This window comes from Tachysurus fulvidraco, chromosome 1 (assembly GCF_022655615.1).
Source record: "Tachysurus fulvidraco isolate hzauxx_2018 chromosome 1, HZAU_PFXX_2.0, whole genome shotgun sequence".
NCBI lineage: Eukaryota > Metazoa > Chordata > Actinopteri > Siluriformes > Bagridae > Tachysurus > Tachysurus fulvidraco.
The window spans coordinates 40,618,563-40,642,611 of NC_062518.1; the positions used below are offsets into that span (position 1 = coordinate 40,618,563).

At 35.8% G+C, this 24,049-nt stretch overlaps 2 protein-coding genes and 2 long non-coding RNA genes across 5 annotated transcripts in view; 3 read left to right on the forward strand and 1 right to left on the reverse strand.

Annotated features, from left to right (window-relative positions):
• Positions 1 to 24,049, reverse strand: part of LOC113645368 (titin-like) — a 1,056,738-nt gene that overhangs the window by 318,677 nt on the left and 714,012 nt on the right. The window lies entirely within an intron of this gene.
• The window catches only part of LOC113643804 (immunoglobulin superfamily member 1-like), a 789,004-nt gene that overhangs the window by 241,693 nt on the left and 523,262 nt on the right, over positions 1 to 24,049 (forward strand). The gene's annotated exons all lie outside the window — the stretch shown is intronic.
• LOC125145593 overlaps positions 1 to 24,049 on the forward strand; it is a 104,542-nt gene that overhangs the window by 74,208 nt on the left and 6,285 nt on the right. The window lies entirely within an intron of this gene.
• On the forward strand, positions 1,233 to 23,995 carry LOC113645370. Of its 2 annotated transcripts, XR_007143985.1 has the most exons (9): positions 1,234 to 2,735; positions 3,027 to 3,161; positions 3,300 to 3,430; positions 3,798 to 4,133; positions 4,212 to 4,364; positions 4,615 to 4,739; positions 4,913 to 5,083; positions 23,442 to 23,637; positions 23,726 to 23,994. It is a non-coding gene; the product is annotated as an uncharacterized LOC113645370 (long non-coding RNA). The 2 variants fall into 2 exon arrangements; XR_007143986.1 differs by lacking the exon at positions 3,798 to 4,133 and having other exon boundaries at positions 1,233 to 2,735; positions 23,726 to 23,995.

Sequence of the window (24,049 nt, forward strand, 5' to 3'; positions counted from 1 at the left end):
CAGCATCAGGACTGAGCTGCAGATCAATGGTTTTGATCACGATTACAAACAAACTATATTACAGAACAAGTTTTTCAACAATGAAAACAAAACAATGCAGTGCAGTTATGAAGTAAAATGTAATGAAAAACATAACATTCTTTTTTAGCTTTTTTTTATGATCACTGTGATTTTATTTTTTTTTTTTTTGGTTCTTTTTTATTTTTTTATTTCCACACCAGGTGTGTGTGTGTAGCTTAATAATTATTTGTAATATTATAAGTAATAATTTGTAATATTTATAACACTAGCTTACTACCTTTTATGTTTTTATGAAATATAGCAAAAACGTGTCAGACACTCAGTGACTGGTTACTGGTTAGAGACAGCTAAAGGTTTAAAAAAGAAAAAAAAAATGTCCGACAGGCAGAGACGCAATGCGAGTCGCATTCTACCAAGCAAGCTCTACGTCTGAACGAACCCACGTTTACCAGAACTCTACTGGTTAGTAAGTACGTATTATTAACGTTACAACCCGAAGTAAAAAGCTGAAGAAACCCTAAACGTTAACGGAAAAGCCCTGCGAACCTGAGTGACTGAGGGAGAGACAGAGAGCTGTTCTGTGTGTGACTCAAAATATGCGTCATAACTGCCGAAATCTGACAAAGGGAAGCAGGCACATTTTTGGTTTGCTGCATCCGCATTGAGAGTGACAGTCACGCATTTCGGTCTTTTCTCACACTCTCCCGCTGCACATCATATTCTCACGTTGAAAAACTTTTTGACTATCATATATTTAATAAGCCGCAGCGCCCAAAATGTATCAGTCTGCACTGCTGTCTCTGTGGAACCAAGGAATCAAGCGTGTCTCAGTTCTTAGTCGAGCCTGACACTTATCAGCCAATTAAAAAAGAGGCTACACAATAGCCAATCAGAAAATAGCACTATCTGGGAAAGATTTAACGCAACATCCAATGAAAAAAGCGAGGGGTTGGAGATGTCACGCTTGCCTGTCTTCAAAACTTGAGAGCCCTGGTCATGATTACGAAGGACTCAATTATACATTAAACATTTTATTTGAAAGTAAACTTCAACCCAGCGTCTTTTTTCTTAAGGTCAGTTCAAACTGTTCAAAATATTTTTGTTTGCCTGCAGAAATAAAATTGCGTTTACTCGGTAGCAGGTCATTGATTTCATAAATGCAACACACTACAGTTTTTTCTACACGTTCCATAAAGGTAAAAAACGATATCTGCAGTGTTATCTTCATTTTAGATGTCAAAAGAATTTTGTGGCTCCGTGGTATTTTTTCTGTGGGAAACGGGTCCAAATGGCTCTTTGAGTGTTTAAGGTTGCCGACCCCTGGCCTAAACTAACTAACCAAATAACAAAAGTGTATTAATTTATTTATGATGTAAAATACATTTAATGGATTAAGGTTATTTAATTTTAGCAGAACTACACAGCAAAAACTGGAGAGTTGAAATTTTGGTGTTAAACATTTCAGAGTTGATTTCAACACCCAAAGAGTAACTTTAACACATTCAGAGTAAAATGGTGTTTGGTGTTGGAGTCATTTCACAGAGTTGATCATCAGTGTTAAACCAACTTCATGGAGATGTAATTGGACTCATTTTCAATTGTCGCTAATGAAATCCATGAAGACGCCACCCGCCATTATCCTCGCGTTGGTTAAGGTAAGTTAAATGAAATGAAATAATACTCAAACATTTATGATTGGTGCTAATTCAATAACAGCATGTACAATATTACGTGCCGTGGAGCACTGCACTGCACAAGCCAATGCATAAACAAAACCTATAGGCCTATGTACATCGCCACGTTTTACAATGCTCACTCGTTACGATTCAACTAAATCAAGCAATCAAATTATTACAGCGTGGCCACGATTTAATTAAAATGATGGAGCGAATTAATAAAATGAATGAGAATGATCTTTTACAAAGCCTTATTTATTGCTAGGACTGGCATTTTCAATGTACACCTAGCTAAGTTAGCTACGGAAGATATGTATTTTTTATTTTTATTTTTTTTAAAGTATTAGTCTTACAAGCGTACACACACAGTGTTTCCCGCAGCACTTTGCAGTTCGGGCAGCCCGCCTAAGCTGGGAAACCCTACCGCCTTAACTAGGTCATCCAAAAAAAAAAAAAAAACAAATTCCGCTGCATCTTGGAGAATAGCGAGGACGCGCTTCACACACCGCCACACGGCCGAAATGAGAGAAAGACGTGGTCCGTCACTGTCTGGAGGATAACTAGCCAGTTAGGTGGTGATTTTGTTGTTTGAGTTCTTCACCTGTTAGCTAGATTGCACGTGCCTGTTTTTAATAATTGTTAAATGTAGTACAGAGTCTGTGGTCTATCTCACAAGAAGCACCGGGCCCCTCCCAACCCTACCGCCTTAACTAACAAATTTTCTGCGGGAAATACCACTGCCTGCTTTCCCAGTTCATCTCACCTACTCTGCACACACTTGACACTGGAGGAAAAAAGTACGGTGCAGTTTTCTGTTATGTCTGCAACGTAAATATTGCACATCTGTACATTGTGATATTAATCTGGTTAATGGGAAACGAAATGACGTGCAGCCAACATACTTTCATTTACAACAATTTACAATGTCAAACGTTTTAGGTAAAATGTTGGTCCAGGTCAAGTACAACGAATAGCAGAAGTATGTGAAGCTGGATTGCATTGAAGAGAGGTTCGACTTCATGCAATTTCATCTAAAAGGTTGTTGTTGTTTTTTTCTTCACTATTAAAATAAATAAGAATTTGACTAAAATCTGATAAATTCTTTGTATTGTCCAAGCTGTCATGTTGTTGACTCATTTCTGTACATGCCTTTATCATATAACATTAATGTTTTATAGAAGGGGACACATTGAAAGAAATTTTTTTTTAATATTATCCATATTTACATTCTGCTTGCATCATAAAGATATTCGTATTTAGTCGTTTGTTGTGAAAGAAAGGCTGTCAACTAAAAAATAAATTTAAAAAAATCTTTTTTTTTCTTTTCAGTCATTGAGAGATTTTGCCTGCCACCAGATGCAACAGTTACAAACAAGGATGCAACAGGAACAGAAGTTGATGCAGAGATATTCAGTGACCTCGTTGGACAAGGCAATGTGGTGCTGACTGTTTTCTCAAATGATGGTGAGTTTTGTTGAATTAGAAAGATGGCTAGTGTTATCAAGCAAATAAATATGATAAATCAGACTAAATTTCATATTTCTGATTATTGTGCTGGTCATTACAGTATTTGTAATATTTTAATACTTTGTCATTCTTTAGAATTTTCAGACTCTTTCTCTTCCATGTCTGAGAGTTCTGACACTAGTTCAGGTGCATCAACTATAATCTTAGATGAGGTCCCTAACAAGAGACAAAGAAAAGAGGAAACATCTGCACTGTCTGCAAAACAGGTTAGAACAAAGCTTGAGTTTATGTTCACCCAGAAATGTAAATGATGATAAAATAAAGATAATATATATAATATAATATATATATATATATATATATATATATATATATATATAAAAGATAATATATATATATATATATATATATATATATATATATATATATATATATATATATATATATATATATACATACATATATATATATATATATATATATATATATATGCTCATGGCATAGTGGTGCTGTTCCCTTCCCTGAGAGATCCATATTCCAAGAAAGGCTATGTAAGTCATTCTCTGCATGACCGTTTCATGTTGAACTTGCAATGGTATTATATCTGTGACACAGAAATTTGATTCTTTTAAGGAACACTTTTATGATGCTGCAAGCAACACAGGATACATTGCTTGGCGTATGAAAACTGTCCACAGGCAGATTCGACGAGGATCTTTGCCACTAGACAGCCCTCATGATGTTTCTCCAGGAGGCCCAAAATGCCAAAGGGCTACTAATTTTGAAGGGCAACTTGATGGGGATGCTTGCAGAGAAGCTATGTCTTTGCTCAACCATACCACAGACAAGTCCCTAATATTCCAAAAGATGAGAGAGACTTTTCAGCATCGCCAGAAGCTCGTTAAAGATCCAGGCTCTACTGCTGATATCCTCTCCACCTTCCCAAGATTCCTAGATACAAAAGGGCTGGTATGTTTGGGATAATATGTTTTCAAAGGCATGCAATTTTAGAATATTATTTACAGTTTAATATCTTCTTTCTTAAAGGTGGATCAAGACTTCACTCTCCTGTTTGATGCTGAGACATCATCCAGGCTGCTTCAGAAGTGGGACACGTTCTTCAGGCCAAATGTCATTAAAGAGGCCAAGCAAGTTACGTCCTGAAAGAACGTCCTGAAGGAAGTTATCTCCATGAAACAAGTATGTTGTATTTGATGAACTTGTTTTTATGTATATTTGCAGTTAAAATTACTGTTTTGTTTTGATGACACATTAAAATGAGCAAAAAAACCTATGAGATGGATGTGTTCCAGATTAATTTAAAAATTAAAAAAGTAAACTATATAAAGTCTTAAAGACTTCATAAACACATCAGGTTTAAAATGCTCTATATTTTTAAAGTATTCCATTTTAAGTTTTCCATTAATTAATTAATGTGAATTGTCTCCAGTCTATGACCAGAAAATGGCATCTCTTCTTTTAATGATACATCTCCTTCCACCACCACCAGGAGGACAAAAGTCTCCAAAAATCAGTGCATGTGATGCTGCTGAAAGACTTGTAATCTTTCATAAGGTATCAACATTTTAATTTTGTGTTGTGGGTTGCACAAACATGGAGATTAAAATCGAGTCTTCAGATGCATTCACATTTTACTAGCCACTGAGTTGTATGAAAAATCACTTTTATAATGTTGTTCTCTCTAACTGGACATTGTGTCTAATATTAAATGTTCATTTTAACTTTAGTCATGCTGCAGTTTGGAGGAGCACCTCAACAGCAACCAGCATCAGCATCCATACCTCCTTGCTGTTGGACGACAGAAAAGCAAGATTGACAGCTTCTCCATCACCCTGGATAAGCATCTCATCCCATGCCAGGCAAACCGCTCCCTTGGAGCATTTGATAAAGTTTTCAAGGTACATTTTGTGTTCAATTTATCCTATGATTGTGCACTTGTAAACTTTTACACATTCCTGCAAACGACTGCATACAACATTGATGTAGGGAAAATGAAGGAGTCTCCCAGGGTTAGAGATTTGAGAGCCAGACTGCTTAACCAGACAGTAACCTTAACTTAGTCGGGCAATATGATATTGAGAGAATGCTGATCTGTTTTATTTGTCAAAAACAGCACCCAGACAATCAACAGTTGATTTCGCATTTATCTCCTTTTTCCAGTGCTATATCAGAGAACAATGATTTAGGGCTTACTAAAAATTCAACTAAAGAATTGTGTGAATCCATAGTGGCCAAAATACAAGCAAGTGGGATTCCAAACAGTTTGGTGTCCTCAATTGTGGGAGATTTAGAGGAGCTAACAGATGAGCTTCACTCACAAACAAAGCATAACATACTCTCTGCTTTGCCTACAAATGACCCCTGCAAAACTGTAAATGAATCATTTGAAAAGTTAGAAAACCCATTCACAAATATGAATACCGAATGGAAACGGAATACACACTTTAAAGAAAAATGGGGAGTTGTAGAGCCCATTGAGATAAAACTAGGTGTGCGGTATGACAACAGGTTGAATCAGAAATCTGGCACTTATGACCAAGTACCAGTGAATGATTCTTTTATATATGTGCCAATTTTAGAAACATTGAAATTCATGTGCAGAAATCCAGAAATTTGTGATCTCCTAAGGAAAGATTATAGATCAGAGTCTGAACTTTTTACAGATTTTAGAGATGGAAGTTATTTTAAATCCCATCCTTTATTTACAACAAAGAGACATGCATTACAAATCCAAATATACTATGATGATTTTGAAACAGCAAACTCCCTTGGCTCCAAACGTTGTATCCACAAAATTGGCTGTCTTTATTTTATTGTAAGAAATTTGCCCCCAAAATTTAATTAGGTTCTTATGAACATTCATTTGTTAGCACTTTTTCACGCACAAGATTTAAGCAAGTACAGTTTTGATGTTGTACTGGAACCGTTGATAAATGATATTAAGATACTTGAAAGCCAGGGATTAAGTCTTCCATTCTCAGATGAGCAGATATATGGCACCATCACAAAAATCACTGGTGATAATCTAGGGATGCACTAGATTCTTGGTTTTAATGAGTCATTTAGTAGCCATCATTTCTGTCGCCTTTGTTTAATTGAAAAGAATGATTCTCAAACAGTATACAGTGAGGATGATCCTAAGGTGGTCCTTCGTGGAAAAGAAATCTTTGAAATGCATTGCAAGTCTCTCCAGGAAAACCCACAATTGAGGTCACTGTATGGTTTTAAAAAAAATTCCACAATTAATACACTGAAGTATTTTCATGTTACCAATAACTACTCCTTCGATATAATGCATGACCTCCTTGAAGGTGTGGCTCAATACGAAATGAAATTGTTTTTTGGTCATCTCACACAAAACTTTATATCTGAAGAGGATTTACTTTCTAGGATTTATTCTTTTGATTATGGATTTTTAGAACGTAAAAATCGCCCCACAAAGGTTATTTTGGAGAGTGCTGGTAATAGCATTGATTTAAATTCCATCCAGACATCATGTCTTGTGAAAAATCTGCCACTTTTGTTAGGAGACATTGTTCCTCCAGGACACAAGAACTGGAGTTTGTTGCTTATGTTACTTCAAATAATGAACATAGTGTTTTCACCTTGTCTCACTTCAGGCTTGACAGTGTATTTGAAGCACTTGATTGCTGACCACCACAAACTATTTAAGAACTTGTATCCACAAAAAAATTTGCTTCCCAAGCATCACTACATGATTCATTACCCTTCTTCTATAAGGAAAATTGGCCCCTTATTATATATGTGGTCAATGAGATTTGAATCGAAACATAAAATGTTCAAAGATTTCTTTAAAAATTTCAAAAACATAATGAAGTCCTTAGCTAAAAAGTATCAGATGGCCATTGCTTACCATTGGGAAACCTTTACCCTCAAACATAATGAGTTTGGGCCAATTAAATAATTTTCCATAGAAGATCAGAATGCTCAACTGCTTGAAATGTTCCTATCGAAAGATGTTTTCTCAACCAGTTGGGTTAAAGTAGATGGTGTAGAATACAGAGCTGGACTTGTGGTGTGCAGTGCAATAGAAGATGAAATGCCAGTCTTCTGTCAAATAAGTGATGTACTTTTGGTTGACAGTCACATTTATCTGTTGGCATGCCATTTATCTGATGAGCATCTTCATGCATTCAGAGTACTACGAAGTGATGAAAGGTGTATTATAAAAATGTCAGAGATTGAATTTTATAAGCCATTTGATATTCAAAGTTCATACAGTGTTATCAATGAAAGTTTGTATATCATACCTTCTTTTGTAATGTTTTAATTGAACTTTAAAAATAAAAAAAAAGGTTTATGGAATTATTTAGTGCTGTAGTTTATTTAACATTATTTTGTAGATCTTTTAAGAAGGAAACTAATTTTAACCACCTAAAACATGCAACTCACAACAGTTTTTTGATATTCCTTTTAGTGTTATTTTAGTGTCATCAAATTAGGAACTCCGGCATAGTGTTAAATATTTAACTATTTAGAAAGTGTTAATTTAACTCCAGGGAGTGTGGAGCTATATAAACTCTGAAAAAGTGTTGAAATAAACTCTGAGAGAGTTAATTTAACACTGGACTTTTTGCTGTGTACAAACTTACAAACTGACATTAAAAGTGTTCAATTTGGCAGAACATTTGCATTATTATTACCTCACCGACTTTTACTTTTTTTGTTGTTGTTTTTTAGGATCAGAAAGAGGACCAATAGAACTAGTAGTAGTAATAGCAATAATAATGCTGATACAGCGATTAATAGTAATGATAATAGTAGTAGTTATAATAGCAATAATAATAATAATAATAATAATAATAATAATAATAACGGTAATATTGATACAACTATTAATGATAATGTATTATAAAGCTGCCGCTGTTAACCCTAATGGCCATGGCATAGTATATACCAATGCCGGCGTCATATTACAACGGGCTATCAAGGTGAGTTGCTGCGGGATCCATGGTCACAAAATCCATACCCATCCCCAGCCGTCCCGCACATGCCACGTTTATCCTGTTTGTGTGTGTGTATATGTTTTGTTTTGTTTTTTTGTTTTTTATGGAATAAATATGGCTGCTTTCATTGTTATACTCATGATATGTTTGTCAACTAGTGTATAATGCATTAAAAAAGCATGGCGTGTAGCATGGAACCAGCCCAGTGCAAAGCCCAGACCACTATGCCCACGCCACACTTACCCTATGTATTTTTTTTTTCTTTTTTTTATTATGCTCCAAATGAATGTGTGTGCAGCTCATCTAATATATGATGCATTAAAACAGCGAGACAAGTGCTGGGCCAGCCAGAGACAAGCCCATCACACCCACCCACGACTAATCAGAACTGCACAAGGCAGGGACTAGTATGCCACAGCCAACCAGGTTCCAGAAGCAGCGAAAAAGGGAAAGAGAGAAAGAGAGAGAGAGAGGGAGAGAGAGTTTTAAATATAATATTATAAGTATTTAATTTATATTTATTAGTCTGTGTTGCTGCCTCTTCCTGACCCCCCCTCCTCCCAATCATGTGTGATTATTGATGTGATTATTGATGGATGGCTTCAGACAAAGAAGGTCAGATAACCAAGACGGGTGTAATTCTGATCTATTATTTTGAGTCGAGGTAGACAAGTTTTCCATGGAGATGTACTCTATTAGTAAATTTTTCCAAGTTGTAATGTGTATGGCGTTCCTCGATTTCCAATAGATAAGTCTGATTCCCATTTAGCATTGGGTAGGCTTAATGTGTTGTCTGATTTGGATATTATTTTATATATTTTGGAGAGTAATTTTTTTGGGGGGAGGTTATATTAATTAGTTCTGAAATTGGAGGCAAAAGGTCTAGATTAAATCTCTGAGTGTCAATTTTTGATTTAATAGATGATTCAGATTTTTAAAGATTCCAAAAAACAATTACTCCCAATGCCGTATTTCTGGACCAAGTGGGAAAATGGTGCCAAGTTGTTATTAAGGAGTATGTGTTGAAGTTGTGTGATGCCCTTATCTACCCATGTGCGTAAGTTGAGTGGCTTCTTATTAACTATAAAATCTGGGTTATTCCAGATCGGGGTGTATTTAGATGATGCAAGAGGGGTGTTTGTGATTTGATGAAATTTCCACCAGGCTGTCAGAGCTGTGGCTATTGTTGGTGATTTAAAACAGTGGTGCTTTTTGATTGCCTGACTATAGAAAGGTAATTCTGAAATGTTAATCTCTTTACAAATTGACTGTTCAACATCTAGCCATGTGCTTTCTGATGGGTTAGGATGAATCCATTTGTATATGTTTTGGAGCTGATTGGCCAAAAAGTAGTGGTAGAAATGTGGTGCTTCCAGTCCTCCTTGTGTTTTTGGTTTCTGTAGTGTAGTCAATTTAATTCTTGGAGTCTTATTTTTCCAATAGAATTTAGTGACGATTGAATCTAGTGATTTAAACCAGGTGAGGGTGGGTAGTGCTGGAGTCATTGTAAATAAATAGTTTAATTTAGGGAGTATAGTCATTTTAATTACTGATATTCTGCCCATAATGGATAGTGGTAAATTCATCCAGTGGTGAAGGTCATCATTTATTGTTTTAAGTAATGGAGTAAAATTGAGTCCTAACAGCTCTGACAGCATGGGGGAAACATTAATGCCCAAGTATGTGATATAGTTAGTGCACAAAGGAATAGGTGATGTCTGGGATGTCACATCCAAACTGTTAGAATGTAATGAAAGTAAGGCTGATTTACTCCAGTTTATGGAGTATTGAGAGATAATTGAGAATGAATCAACGAGTTTAATCGCTTCTTGTAATGATGATGAGGGGTCTTGTAAATATAGTAATATATCATCAGCATAAAGACTAATTTTGTGGTGCATGTTTAGTGTTTGAATTCCTTTAATGTAGCCGTTTTGACGGATAGCTGCTGCTAATGGTTCAATGAAAATGGTAAATAATGAAGGGGAGAGTGGGCATCCTTGTCTAGTCCCCCGTTGCAGCGTGAAGATATGTGATGTTAGTCCATTGATGATGACAGTGGCTGAAGGTGATGTATACAGAATTTTGATCCAATTAATGAATGACTCCCCAAAACCAAACCTCTCTAATGTGGAAAACAGGAATTTCCAATTGACCCTGTCAAAAGCTTTTTCTGCATCGAGAGTAACTATGATGGTTTTGGTTTTTTGAGTTGATGAATAATGCATCAAGTTAAAAAGTCTACGTGTGTTGTTGGATGAAAGTCTACCTTTGATGAAACCGGTTTGATCTGAATGGATTATAGATGGTGTGACTTTTTCTATTCTATGAGCTAGTGCTTTAGCGTTGATTTTAATGTCTACATTAATTAGGGAAATCGGGCAATAACTTGATGGTAATGTTGGGTCTTTATTTGGTTTAAGAAGGAGTGAAATTGTGGCGGTGTTCATAGTATCTGGGAGTTTTGATTTTTGTTTTGATTCAGTAATCATACAGATAAAAAGTGGTGATAAAATGGACCAAAAGTGTAAAAAGTGTTTGTAAAACTCAGCAGGGAATCCAGCAGGGCCTGGTGCTTTGTTGTTTGGCATGAGTTTGAGGGCATTAAAAAGTTCATATTCTGATAAGGGAGATTCAAGAGTATTTATTTGATGTTTACTGAGTTGAGGTAGGTTGATATTGTATAGGAATGAGTCAATGTCTTTCTGATCTGAGTCATTATTGGAGGAATATAATTCACTGTAAAAGTTTTGAAAGATTTGAATTACTTCTTCTGGTGAGTTGGTGGATTTCCCTGCTGTGTCTACAATCCCTGGTATTGTAGCTTTTTCCTTATTTTGTTTGATTTGATTTGACAAATATTTACCAGATTTGTTATTATGATGGAAGTTTTCTTGTCGTAACCTATGAATTAGGAATTGTGTATGTTTATTGATTAATTCGTTCAATTTGAGTTTATATTTTCTTATTTTATATTTTTTGAATCCTGAGTTTTTTCTGTTGGGTTATTTATGTTAATGTCTTCTGGTTGTTTAATTTTTTGCTCCAATTCTACTTGCTCATCCTTTTCTTTCCTTTTTATGTAAACTGAAAATGAAATTATTTTTCCTCTTAGTACTGCTTTTCCTGTTTCCCACAAAAGAGATGGAGATGTTTCCGGCGAGTCATTCATCACTAGAAAACATGCCCACTCTCTTTTGAAATAACTGCCAAAATCATGATCTTTCAGAAGAGATATGTTAAATCGCCATCTGGTAGTGGGTTTATGTTGACTAGTTGTGTTCCATTTTAATGTTACCGGGGCATGATCACTGATGGCTATTGGACGAATCTTTGATTCAGAAATATTTGATATGATAGAATTACTGGTAAGAAAGAAGTCAATGCGGGAATATGAGTGGTGTACTGGTGAGAAAAATGAGTATTCTTTACTATTAGGATGCTGTAGACGCCAACTATCGCCAAGACCAAAATCACTCATGAACTGTTTTATGGTTTCTGCAGATTTCCAAATGTGTTTATTGCCTAAACTATTACATATATCTATTGTTGGATCTAGAACTGTATTGAAATCACCTGCAATTATAACTGGACAATTAGAAAAATTTGAAATTGAAGAGAAAAAGGTCTGGAAAAAGGATGGGTTATCTGTGTTTGGGCCATACAAGTTGCCAATTGTGACCAGGCAAGATTAATGATGTTTATAATAATGAAACGTCCTTCAGGGTCTGTATTAGTGGTGTTACAAAAGAGATTTTTTTTATTTATTAGAATGCATACTCCTCTTTGTTTTGTGTTGTAGTGAGCCGAGAATAAATGACTGTAATTTGATTATTTAATTTTGTTATAATCTGATTCCGATAGATGCATTTCTTGCAGGAGACATATGTCAGCTTGTAGTTTATTCAAATGATTAAAAACTTTGACCTTCTTTGTCTGAGAACCAAATCCACGAACGTTCCAGGTTACAAAAGTGATAGATGACATGTTTTAGTGATTATGGCAGTTATTGACTCAGGAATGAAAGTGAAGTGATGTGTCCAATTGCACATCTGATCAATCTATCAGTTAGGCAAAGTATTTTTCCAAGCTTTTGGAAAATAGCAGTTGTATCTCCGATTTATAAGTCTGGTGATAAAACAATGGTGTCAAATTATAGACCCATTAGTATTTTATCAGTAGTATCCAAGGTGACAGAAAAATGGGTAGCTGAACAGCTTAAAAACTATCTAAACTTGGGCCACAAACCTTTACACCCAATGCAATTTGGATTCTGTACAAACCACTCTACAGAGACAGCAAACTGTTTCCTCCTTGAAAATATCAAGTTAAAATTAGATAAGGGTGGTATAGTTGGTGCAGTGTTCTTGGACCTTAAGAAGGCTTTCGACACTGTGAACCACCAGACACTATTATCAAAATTATCTTCTTATAATTTCTCAGATGAGGCTATGAAATGGATGGAGTCATATTTAACTAACAGGAAACAGTGCGTACATATTGGTAATTCTTATTCTTCATACCTGGACTGTAATATTGGTGTAACCCAGGGGTCAGTATTGGGCCCTATTTTGTTTAGCCTGTATATTAATGACTTGCCTTCAGTTTGTCAATCTGTTAATATACAAATGTATGCAGATGATACTGTTATTTATTTGCATACTAAGACCAAACAACAGGCAGCAACTGAACTAACCAAAGCATTGGTGCATGTTTCTGCCTGGCTAAAAATCTCAGATCTGCATCTTAACATTAACAAAAGAGTCTGTATGTTCTTTTCTAAGAGGTCCACAAATGTACTGCAGGCAGATGTTTTTATAGAAGGAGGAAAAATCATGGAAGTGTCCAATTTTAAATACCTCGGTATTACTTTGGACTCTAATTTAACTTTTAAAAAGCATGTAAAAAAGTGGCTAATATCATCAGATATAATATGGCCAACTTTAGACACATTAGGCCATATATAACAATAGAGGCAGCCAAATTATTTATGCATGCCATGATTTTTTCTCACATATTATACTGTTTCACAAAATGGTCCCAAGCAAATATGACAACTCTAAAACCAATTGAGACCCTTTATAAGCAAACCTTAAAAATATTAGATCAAAAACCTATCAGTCATCACCACTGTAATATTGTTACTAAATACAATTTATTCAATTTTAACAATTTCTTACATTATCAAGATGCCTGTCTCATTTTTAAAATTTTACATGGGCTTGCACCCCCACCACTGCGTGAATTTATAAAACTGAGGAATAACAGTGATAAGGCAAACAGATCAGCTACCAGGGGAGACTGTGTTATACAGTATAGGAAAAGTAAGTTCGGTCAAACAGTTTTTTCAGTACGGGCCTCAAATTATTGGAATTGTCTCCCTACTGAACTCAGAAAGAGCACCAGCTATTCATCATTTAAATTCAAACTCAAGAAATGGATTAAAAACACTTAAAATTGCAATCATCAATAGTTAACTTATTTTATTTTTGGTACTGCCCATTTTTGTATTGTATTTATTACTATCTATCTAGTGTTTTAATTTGTTTTGTGTTTTTCATGTATTTAATTTTTGTACTATGATATTGTGTTGACCTGCCAAGGGACTGCAGATGAAAAATAGCTCTTCGGCTAATTCTGGCACATTTACATTTTGAGTGTAAGCAAAAAATGTTGATTGATGTGCATTGTCCCTTTCAAATAAATTAAAAAAAAGGAGTGTTCAGAAAAGCCAGAGAGTAATGTCTTTATCGCGATATAGTTGTCCATTTATGTATAATTTGTCCACTGTAATGACTGCCTTTTTTCCTTCATCTATTTTCTGTTTTCGAATTGGGAAGAGTTGTTTCCGGCATTCGAGAATTACCTTTGGATATTGATCATTGAGTCCATAGTTTGTGCCTTTGAGTTGTTTGCCTTGCCTCTGAACCAGTTCTTTGTGTTTATAGTGTTCGAATTTTGCGATGATCGTGGTCGGTTGTTATTGTTTTTAGATCTTATACGGTGAACTTGTTGAAAGGTGATGCTCTGTACTGTTTCCGCTGGTAATTTGAGTTGTTTTATCATGAAATCCTTTACTGATTTTTCGGGGTCGTCTGGAGTTTGCTCCGGGATGCCTGTGAAAACTAAATTGTTCCTCATGCTGCGCGATTGCAAGTCCAAAATGTTTTCTTTCATGATTTTGTTTTCAGCGACAACAGAAGTGAGTTGAATGGTAAGTGCTTGTTATTTTCTTTAGTGAGAGTGTCTATCTGTTCTTGGCTGAATTCTAAGCTGTACGGCAATTCCTGGAATTCCTTGTGTATGACTTCTATGAGTGCAATGCAATCCTGGTATCAAGTCCAGTGAGTTTATTTTCGATTGACAACAAAATGTCGCTTACCTCAGTGCAGCACGGCGGTTTGGGTGATGTGGATGGTGTTGTACTTGGGCTGAAAGGTGAATCGGGACGAGGTCTCTTGGCCGACTTTTACTGACTAAACGAATGAATGATGACTGACCAATGGCCGTATACTAACAGCGCCACCTGCTGACTAGAATAGGAACTGTTCTGTCAACTAAGTTTAAAAACAGCGCATAGCGGAATGAACGTGTAAAATAAGTTCTAACGGACATACGGGTTTATTGCACTTGTAAATCTTGTACTTTATTTGTGGTGTAAAACATTTTCAGTCCTCAAAAGACCAGGGACTTTTTACAGTACATGAGGGGCTTAGACCCCCGAAGCCCCACCCTCACAACATCACTGAGTCTTTAGCCCTATTAGGATGGGACTAGATTTACAGGGGTTCGTTAGAGAAATTTCAGTTTCACAGACGTACTTTGTGATTTTGATCCCGTCCGAATGTGCCATGTCAAAATTCCAGAGCAAATTACCTACTGTTTTCCATCAAAATCGGTGCTCCTCTGAGAAATCTAATCTGTCTGAATGCGAATGTCTGTGATTGCCAAAAAAGTTTTTTCCAACACGCGTTTTCTTGTCTGTTTTGGTCAACGTGAACTACCGTATTAACCCTAGTGCACCGGTATTCTGCTAACCCTAGTGCACAGTTTCTGCTTTCTGCACACCAATAATGGATGTAAATATGTTTGCTACCCTGCGAAGAAATAAAAAAATGAAATCAACAAGAAGAGCCAAATCACGTAAATTAAGACTGATTACTGTAATATCAGTTTCTGGTAAGAGTACTTTCATTTCTATAGTCAATTACATCACGTGAAAATTATATAAAAACGTATTTATTCCAGTGGGTTTATAAGAAGTAACCGCATGATGTTAAAATTTTTTTACATTTTTTTTATTAATTTTAATATTATTATAACGTGTATAACATTTTTAAACACTTAACAAGTTAGGATTTTTACATTTTTAAAGTGCATAAATGTTAATTTACTTAATTTCAAAATACATTTTACGCGTCCTGGACATGTGCTCTTATGCAACACCCACATATAAAACACAGACTCTCCTACCTCCGTAATAAACACAGGATGTCCCGTCCGAATCCATACATGAATTTTCAGATGTTGGCTGAAAAAAATTCTAACTCAAACGTCGTTTGGAAAACTAGTCCCGTCCGAATAGGGCTTTTGTCACATCAGAAAGATTCATTATATTCCACTGGTCTCAGTTTAACACTACATGTGTCACTTGTTATTAAAATCATTTTAATAAAAAAAAGGTTAATAAATGAAACTTACCTAAAGCACCTGTTTGTGTACAGAGGATGAGTTCAGTCAGCACTAAAGGTAGAGAGAGAAACAGACATTAGTTAAGGTTCATTTAGAGCTAAAACACTTGTTGGTGTGCAGTTATTATGATGATGATAAAATAATGAACAGCAGTGTGGTGTGATGTGGTGTGATGTGGCCCACTATGAAGGAGGTTTACTGTAGATTATTGTATTAATTCTTGTACTGTTTGATTCCTGTTTGCTTAAACCACAAACAGATATATTAAAATCAGCATCCAATCTGTTCTGTTGTTAAACCCAGTGCCATGGCTATTAATATAAATATCATTCATTTAGAAAGTGACACTTGATTTCCTCTTTGCTTGCCACAGTCTCCTCCCACATTGTACATCTACAAGATTAACTTTCTTCTCTTTACAGAGTGCAGAAAAGATCTCCAAAGAAATGTAGAATAAAGTACACATTTTAAAATCCTAAACAAATACAGTGTATGAAAGTATAACAGCAGTTAAAATAATCAGCTGTAATGTTCTGCCCATGTGAGAGACACCAGGATACAATTACTGAAAACAGAGTTTAATGACTATTTAGTATTTTACAAATAAAATCCCTTGGCTCAAACCTAAACATACCACAAAAAGCTGAATTTAATTTAACACTAAATTAAATATCAGACCTTAGCTATAGAGAAATTAAAAAATCACACAGAAGATGAAATTAGGTTTGTTCAAACACTCATTTGGTTAAAACAAATATTAATTCACCACTAATGAAGACTCACAGAAAACATTTACTCACAGAACATCACACAGAGTGGACGGAGCTCCATCATGTCCAACTGATGACTGACTGACAGAGAGAGAGAGAGAGAGAATCTCCACCTAGACAAATACAGAGGAGTCGAAAAATGGTGAAAGAGGAAGTGCAGAGAGAGAGAGAGAGAGAGAGAGAGAGAGAGAGAGAGAGAGAGAGAGAGAGAGAGAGAGAGAGAGAGAGAGCTGTTGTGGTTTCTGTACAAGGGACTAAAAAGTCTTAGCATTGAAAACATTAATAACGGCAAATAAGTAAGTCAGGGCTCTCAAGTTTTGAAGGCAGGCAAGCGTGACATCTCAAACCCTTCCACCCCCCACCCCCCACAATAATTGTTGTGTTTGGTAAGGATCACTGACCGCAGTTTAACCGTGTGTGTGTGTGTGTGTGTGTGTGTGTGTGTGTGAGAGAGAGAGAGATAGAGAGAGATTATGACTGGTGTTGTTTAGTGTAAGTGTTTGTTGCCTTTTTGGACTTCTTTATCATTTGTAATGTTGCTCCCATTTAAAACAGTTCGGCTCAAGCCGAACCAGAGACAAGCTGTTTTGTGTTGAGGTTTTGTTAAAACCGACCAACGAAAATACCCTCTCTACTGTATATGATTTTTTTCATTGGTTGTTGCGTTAACTCTTACCCAGATAGTGCTATTTTCTGATTGGCTATTGTGTAGCCTCTTTTTTTGATTGGCTGATAAGTGTCAGGCTCGACTAAGAAATGAGACGCGCTTGATTCCTGCCTGGTTCCATAGACACAGCGCTGTGGGATATTACATATATGATAAATAGTCAAAACGTTTTTCTGCGTGAGGAAAACAATGTGTGGAGGGAGAGCATGGCAAAAGACCCAAATGTGTGACTGTCACTCTGAATGTGTGACACTTGACAGCCCTGATGTAAGTGAACAGAAAAAAAACTTGGTGTGCTGTGTGTGTTTTTACAGATCATCAGTTTTACAGTTAGAGTTGTTAGTCCAGGGCCTGAAATGAGATGTAAGTTATAAACGTTCTCTAAGGGAGCAAATATATTGTTTCATGGTCAAATGCTCTGAATGTTGTTGTCTGTGTGTTATATCTATCCATTTTTGATGAGACAGGAAACAGGTGAGTGAACTCCTGTATTTTTTAATAAGCTCAAACTTCATCCTAATTCAAGGCAGAGGTCAAAGTGCAGGAAGCCACGATTAAGTTATTGGACTTGTTCCTGATTAATTCTGCTTTGTTATAAACTAATTTTATTGAGTACAGGTAGTGTTTTAGTGATTGTTTCTGAAAAACAAACACAAACACACGTGCACATGCACGTGCACATGTTGTACCCTTAAAAAGGGAAAAAGTAACGGCCTGGGAGAAGGTTGAAGAAACACACACAATTTCCTCAATTTGTTCCAAAACTGTATGTGTTTCTTTCTTCTGTTTAACACAACACAGCACATATTTTTTCCTACTGTGAAAGTTAATGGGTGCTGCTAACTGTCTGATTACCAACATTTTTCAAAATATCATCTTTTGTGTTAAACAGAAGAAAGAAACTTTTGGAACAAATTGAGGGTGAGGAAATAACACAATTTTCATTTTTGGGTGAACTTTACCTTTAAGGGCTACATTTAGCCTTAAATGTTAAATGAATACGGGACCTGGAGCACAGGTTTTAGCAGCTGACTGTCTTTTGTTGCTTATAATAAATTGGAATGTTGATAACACATAAGCGGTCTTTAATAATACTCTAAATTGCATGTCGATGCATATTTTATGCATTAGTGAGTGTGGTGGTGCCTATGGGGTGTCACTCTAGGATGGGTGCGTATGAGGCTGGGAGGGGGAAAAAAAAATCACAGTGTACCCACTACAAAAATCTAGACTACCCCACTGCTTATACACCAGCGACACAGTAAACACTCGTGTATTGTGGGACTTGGACACGACGGAGCCGGTTTCCGGCTGCTAGCATAAAGCTGCACATCTTCTCAATTAACACAGAACTTTTTAAACAATGCAAAACATCTCTTTTACTCATATAAAACCACAATACCATAATGAAGTGTATTATTAACATGGTGTTAAGATCTACATTGCTTTATGAGTGGTAACTACCTTAAAAAGGGGAAAAGTAACGGGAGAAGGTTGAAGAAACACACACACGCAGCTCTAGCCTTCGCTCGTCTGTATTGTACGGTACGATGCCCGTCTGGTCACACCTTAGAGAAAAGAAAACAAGACCCGCAAATCCGTGATCACGGTTTTGTAATTCGTCCCCTCAGTTTATAAACCGTACTCACGGATGAATAAACCGTACTCACAAGTTAACAATCCATGCTCTCAGATTTGTAAACCATAACCTCAGTTATTGTAATCCGTACCCACAAATTCATAAACCGTGCGCAAGCTTTCGCAATCAGTACCCACGGTTTTGCAATCCGTACCCACGGGATTTGTCGCCCTCCCCTCCCTCATTTCAGACATCTGTAGTCCACAAGCGCGACAACAGCTCCAAATGCAATGTGTTTAAACTTAATTTTTTTTAAATGGACAATTTCCTTTATTTTCTATAAATATGATAGAGAGTTGGATGACCTTACTGTGTCAACTTTTCAAGAGGAGAAGGTAAAAACAAATACAATACAAATAATGTGCAGATTCTTTGGCTGAATACAATTGTATATAGTTATTTAATAATAACATATTAACCAAATAAGTCTTTAAATAATTATATAAAATTGCATAACTATTTAAAATTGCATGCTACTTTTAAATGCACGAATGAAAGTAGCATCTGATTAAAATATTACTTAAATATTATTTCTTAAAATATCTTCTTTTGTGTTCCACAGAAGAAAGTCAATTACAGGTTTTAAACATGAGGGTCATTAACCCTTTAAAACATATATAAAGCTTTTGCTGGCTGATTATCTTGCAAAAATTAAAAATTAAGTTATTTTTTCCTCTTTCTTTTAGATTGACTGCAATGCAGTCAATAGTATGTCAGATCCCCAGATGTCCCCAGACATGTCCCCAGATTTGGAGACTTGATAGCAATAAGACAGAAGAGAAGTAGCTGCATTAGAAGGAAATAGCACTACATTTTCTAAAGCAACAGAAAAGCTCAGTAGAAATTCAAATGCCCCAAAAAACAGTGCGAAGTTACCAATTGGGACTGTTTGAAGAGATTCGTGGCTCCTTTGTTCAGATCAACGAAAAGCGTGGTGGTGGAACCAGACATTTAAAAGCTTTGAAGAGTGCTACCATGGCAGAACTGTTAGAGTGTGGCAAGGAGCTGTTCTTTCCAAATGGGAAAAATAAGCTAGGAGATATAACTGAATTTGAATTGAAATTGAGAGACTTCACAGAAGAAGAATTACATCCACTGACAACATTAGGTGAACAATATGAATTGAGGAAGGTAAAAATGCTGAGACTGTATCTATCTTGCAAGAGAATAGACACAACTCCAAGTACAAGCATTAACACAGTAGATGAATTTGCAGTTGAACAAGGTCCTTCTACCTCTGCTGAGGCATGTGAATGTGAGGAAGAACTTGTTGTCATAACTGAGGACAACAGTCCCATTGCTGATTCACCTTTTTTTGTCAGACAATAGTGTAGTGTTGATAGAACCAGGCACTATGAATGCAATACATAGCTAGGGCTGGGCAATTAATCGAAAAGTAATCGAAATCAACATTCAGAACCTATAATCGATCAAATTTTTCCAGGTCGATTATTTCAATTACTTTCCCATTAAAAACACTACCACGTGTGTAGTCACGTGACCCTGCTCCGTTACGTTATGTCATTCCGCCGACATGTGAGCTCTCCATGCTCGACATGAATATGAAACACATTGAAAATTATTTATTTTGTTTCCAAAAGTGCAAGTTATTTATTTTTACTTTTTTTTATAAAAACAAAGCGACTGTTCGTTTTAGGCAATGTGTGCTTTAATTTCAGTTGTTCAACATTGATGTTCAATAAATAATCATAGATAATAGATAGTGTGCGTTTCCTTCAATTATTTTAAAATCAAGTAATGCACCCTTCATTCAAAAATCTCTCACTTGTTATATGTGGGCGTATTTACTAAACAAAACTTGTCAGTGAACTATGAGGGCAAAAAAAATAAACATAAAATAATCGTTCATTAATCGTAATCGAGTTAAAATGTTCAAATCGCCCAGCCCTATACATAGCTCAATTTCAGTTGATTGAAGAAATTCAATTTGGATATGCAGTTTTAGAAGGCGGTATGCTTGATGACACTCTACACTGTAAATTATTTGCTTCAGTTTTGTCATTTTTACATTCTGACTTTCATAATTTGCAATGTGTCAAGTTGCATCTTTATATGGCACGTTACAGTATCAAAAATTCACGGTACAATAGTATTTCAGTATGATGACCTCGGTACGGTATTTATTAGACCATTTACAGGAAGAAAGGCCATTTACATCCTTATACACTAACAGTTTTTTTTATAACCTTTCTTACAGCCGTTACTGTACTACATTGCACATTACAAAACAATGAAGTGAAAAGATATGTTCATAGCATTTGGAAACTGCCACTACTGCTTTTATACTGCACAAAAAGTTATAAAGTAACATGATGCACATAAAGTGTATGGATCAGCTTATTGCGGCACATCTTAAACACATTAATTAAAGTATAAAACTAAGGGACAAGACAACTAGGGTGTCAACCCTAAAATGAACGATGTGTGTGACTTAGTTAAAAAGCTCACCACCCCACTACTGCTCATAAATACAAATAAGATGATTAAAAGCCGATCATTATAAACATATAAATTACGTTCGGCTAAAAATCACAGTAGGCTAACGTTCATGTACTTGCAAGCACTAGAGTTTAGCTTTGTCTAACAGTGAGAAAACTGCACATTTGTCAGTGGAATAAAAAAAAAAAACATTTGGCAGTGAAATTTTTCTGTGACAAGACAATCTAATTATTAATCTCTCTTTTTTTTCCAAACATTGTTCAATGTTCAAACATTGACATATGCGTACTTCATTTTTTATTTGACGAGACAGACAGCGGCTGCTCTGTACTGTACCTCTCACACACAGCTAAAGGCACTAGTTTGAAATAAATTGACTTTTGCCCTACTCCACGACACTACAACCTGGTTTCACCGAAACCAAACATATAACGTTCATTTTTTTCTAGCTGATAATAACAGCCATAATGTCTAATTTATATACATTCAGGCCACAGAATAATGTTACCTCACAACTTTATTCCCCAGTGGTTAACTTACCCCAAAAAGATGCTGTGGGAAGAACATACTGTACAGTAAAGAAAGAGAGAACGTTGTAAGCACCAAGAAAAGCTTAAGTTAACAGATAATGTTTTTTTTATTATTTAAATAAGGCTTAAACTATGGTCTCACAGTACACTTAACACTACCAACGTCTGTTCATTTCTATTCCGCGGTCCAACCTACACGAGTGTGTTCACTAACAGCGCGACAACAAAACCTACAACTAACGAAATTTGGCTGATACTTCATGCACTATCACATATATTTTTTTTAAAAAAATCAGTCATTTAATTGACGAATTTGGACATTTTAAAACTTACCACAGAATCCGCAGAGATGAGAGAACTCAAAGATAGCGCCAGCGCGGGAGGAATCTCACAGCCGCGTCCTGTGATTTCGCCGATGGCATTATTTTCACAATAAAAGTCTCAACACTGTACTATATTGTGAAATATCACAGTTAATGTCTGTGAAATGCTAATAATATAAGCTACTGTGAAATATTACTGTTACATCTTGTGAAATCCCGGAAATTTTTTACAGTGTATCAATGGAACCCACTGAAATAGTGCTAGACCAGTTACAAACCACAAAGTTAAGACTTCACAGGGGAAACATTTTCCAAGATCTTAATGCAGCTTTTACAGATGACTTAGTATCTGTCAATGATTGTCTTAGAGAAATTGAGATGGTCCTAATGGTAGCACAGAGAAAGGAGAAGTACATCACATACAGAGTGAGTATTGGGGTACATTTATCATGAAATGTACATCAGGAAACACACAAAGTACCCATGACAAGGAAAGATGAATGGGAAAATGTAGCTAAAGTGATGGTTCTTGGTTATAACACTGTTCAAATAATTTCCCATTGTACTGGCCAAGCCTTTTCTGTGTCATTGTCTTAGACTTAACATTGATGAGGATGAGCTCTTAACAGCATTTCTGGAGATAGTTTCACAAGAGGAAAAGCAGCTTGTTGAAGAAGCAATGAGAGACTTTACATCTGTCTCTGAACTAGAAGAATGGGTTGAATTCTTGGAAGCTCATGATGTGAAAATTCTTATCACCGAGAAAAATGCCAAGCAGATATTACTTGATGTTGCACACAAAGAAATTGTGCAAGATCCAGCTTACATAGCAGAATGTTGGAGTCCGGTGTTGAAAAACTGAAACTACCTCCAGGGGGACTAAATGAATTGATCTTTATTGAGCTTTACTTCAAAAGCAAGAACGGTTATACCCATATTACAACATGAAACACTTAATAACAGAGAATGCCAGGTCATGGATTATCTAAAGAGGATCATCAAGCACTGTAGTGATGTTTGGTTCAGGAAATTTCTGCGTTTCTGCACAGGTGTTTTGTTTCTTTCATTATATTTATTAAATATATAGTTTTATATTACATACAACTGTAAAATCATATACTTTAATAATCTGTTATGCATTTTTGCTGTTGTGCACTGTTAAATTGTATGTATACATTTGAAATTGTTAATACATTTTTTCTTGGTAGGAGCTGACCTTCTTGTTGCAAGGTTTATTCATGTCCGATTTGTGCAGCCACAAACTTCCTTCACAAGATCTCCCCAGTCCCACACCTGTGGATGTGTGTTAGAAGTTCCAAGCAATTATACTTCATACCCTGAGCTTGCAGAGGAGTTCATAAACAACCTTGATGCAAACATATGGGTGATGGATATTGTGTAAAGGTAAGGATGCCAATAATATCAAAGAATAGGTCTGTTATATTCCTTAATTAGACATGCATTTATCTATATCTGTCTGTGTTTATCCTAGGTGGTCAGACAGTATGTGCAGCAGGATATGACTGTTTCTTTGTATCATTCACAGTCTCTATTCTCAAACAGTTTCCTGACATAGACGTTTTATCCTGCACAAGATAATGTTTTATAAAAGCTCAGATGTTCTTACAGCAGTGTTACAATGTGATATATGTGTTACAAAGAGCATACAGATTCACATTCAGTTTAAATGTACGTTGTATGTTTGTATGTTGTATGTTAGAGTTTATTAATTAATACTATTCAACTGACTACAGTTTACAAAAATAAAGAAAATGAATCAAAAAGAAAGCTGTCTCCTTTTATTAAAATATGCATA